Below are 2588 nucleotides of genomic sequence, written 5' to 3'. Positions count from 1 at the left end.
GATAGAAATACATTCATATCTGAAAAAGCTACCCTCATAATTATGGCAAGAGCCATTATATTCAACAAATCAAATGTTTGATTAAAGATGATGAATCGATGTGCATAGTGCATGAAAAGCCTGCAACAAAAATGGAGGTCATCAACAGCTGCAATAAAAATTACAACTCTACTACAAGCTAGCGATGGAATCGTCGAACAAAATCGAAGTAAACTCTGCAGCGTCAAACTCCCAGCTTCCGATCCCCTCTCTGGATGCACATTTTCATACTGCCACCAGCAAGTTAGATGGGAGGGAGGGGAGGGGGAGACATTCAAGGTTACAAACAGACGGCAATTATTCTCCCCCTTCCTAACCTCTGCTTCTTCCTCCCCTCATCTGAGTCACTCAAAATAACTACTAATATACTCTCCCTCGCTCTGTCCTCCATTTGACTGAATCCGGAGAGGAGGCAGCACACTCGCGATGCTCGTTGCCTACGGTTAATACTCACAACAAGCCGCCACGGTTTCCTTTGAAGCAGCATTGGGTGCTGCGGTGCGCTGCCCACGATGCCCTGCGAGGGAGGGCGACGAAGACCCATGAACGGGAACTTTGCGGCGGGGACCTAGTAACGGCATAGGCGCTACAATGAACTACAAATAACGCAGCGCCACATCTAACCAGCAGTTGGGGCTGATGATTTGGTGACGAAGACCTAGCAACGACTGGTTAGCCACGATGACTCAGTTAACGCGTGTCACACACCACTAGAGTCGAGAGTTATGCCGGTCATTATTTAGGCACAATCTTTATTACATCGAAGGCGCTAGACACGGTCTCACTGTTTATATTCAAGTTTGTACTTATGGCATGATATTAACTGCATATTAGATCTGGCCTGAATTTTAAAACGTCACGTCCCTTTGGGAAAACGGATGAACTACAATTTAGTTTCTTGTGTGTTTTATGGCCGGAAATTCCATGCTCTGAACACCTGTAACGTTAACTGTAACGTTAACTGACTGACATCTCTCTTCACAGGGTTCAGCTTCTGACGTTTCAAGAATTTGCATTAGAAAAAAAAATAAAAGCATAAATCCACCATACTGGTGTGCTCTTCCCGACCACTTTACCTGAGAAGTGTGCAGGGGACAGAAACGCGTCGTGACTGTAACAAGAGGCAAGCCGAACGTACGCATGCCCGTATGTCTTGTCGACGTGATGAAGCATATTCGTAATAGATTTTAAGATAGTAATCTACACAAATTTGTAAAACAGAATCCAAAAAAGAAAAGAAAAAAATCGATATTAACAAAAGCTACCTCCACCGTTATTATATCAGTGTCCTTTGCAAGCATATCACTACTTCTCTCATCTCCATTAAACCACCGAGCTCATTCTCGTCTCATCAACAATTCATCAAAAGCTGGTTTCATTCTATTTAAACAAAGTGACCCAATTTTAGATCGACTTGCGGATAACTATGCCATCTCGGGAGAACTTCCCTGATGGCTATTACTTGCTTCAAAGCTTAGCAGTCTTATCGAGAGCTTGGATTACGGCTATGCTGAATGTCAAGAGGAAGAATAGAACAATATATACCAATCGCGGGCCATTTGTTGCCGCGAAAATGCAGAAAAAGGAAAAACGACCTGGAAGCCGACATAATCATTCTTTACCTCGTGCGTGTGATTCCATAACCTTCCTTATGACTCCTTGCACCACACATGTGCATTTAGGAAAAGATTATATAACGGTATTTCCTCATTTGTTGCGCTGCAATTAATTTCATTTGTGCTTAATCTCCCACCTATCTCCCTGACTTTCCACCGCATTCGTTTAACGTCTTCCCCCCAAATAAGTGACCTTCCTCTCTCTGCAACCGCCATCACTCCTTCCCTACGCATCCCATACCCCCCTCCATCCGCCCCCACGGCCCTGGAATCTCTTCTCGGACCACCGTGAGTCATTCGCTTAATCGGCACTTGATCCCATTATCTTGTTATCACTTGACTCTCACGGCTTATCGCCACACTTGAGGAGGTTCAGCCGGTGAGTCACTCTGCCGCATGGGAAAGGTAACGTTTCTTAGACACAAGATTCTTATTATAACTAGCGATAAAAAATGGTTAAAAAATGGTAATGGTCGCAATTCTATATCTACTAGATAATACAAACATATGACAATAATAAAAACCCTGTTAGCGGCGAGACGCAATTTCAAAGTGTAAAAGGTCATTGCAAAAGATATGCTGATGTCACAAATGCAACCAAACTCTATAATTATTCCTAATCTCCATCCAGGTATCCGTGAGACCGCGTGCCTCACGGATTCCTGGAATGGAATGAGCGTGACGGAGACACGGCGCGGCTAAGCTCATGACGGAGCGGAAAGCCAACTCCATCGCTCCCACGGCGTCAGGCCCCGCACGGCAGCAGCCCGCCCGCCTAGTCACTAGGCGCCCGCGAAACAGAGGCGGGCGACGGTCATCAGAGTAATGGTCCTCATGTAACCACGTAACGCCCTGGCGAAAGGTTTACATTTATTTCGTAAGTTTCACTGAACCAAAAACTCCATCGATGTTTTCTCCAGGACTTTCGAAGTG

The sequence above is a fragment of the Penaeus monodon genome, chromosome 24 (genome assembly GCF_015228065.2).
Source record: "Penaeus monodon isolate SGIC_2016 chromosome 24, NSTDA_Pmon_1, whole genome shotgun sequence".
Taxonomy (NCBI): domain Eukaryota; kingdom Metazoa; phylum Arthropoda; class Malacostraca; order Decapoda; family Penaeidae; genus Penaeus; species Penaeus monodon.
Note: the sequence above shows the minus strand (reverse complement) of the source record.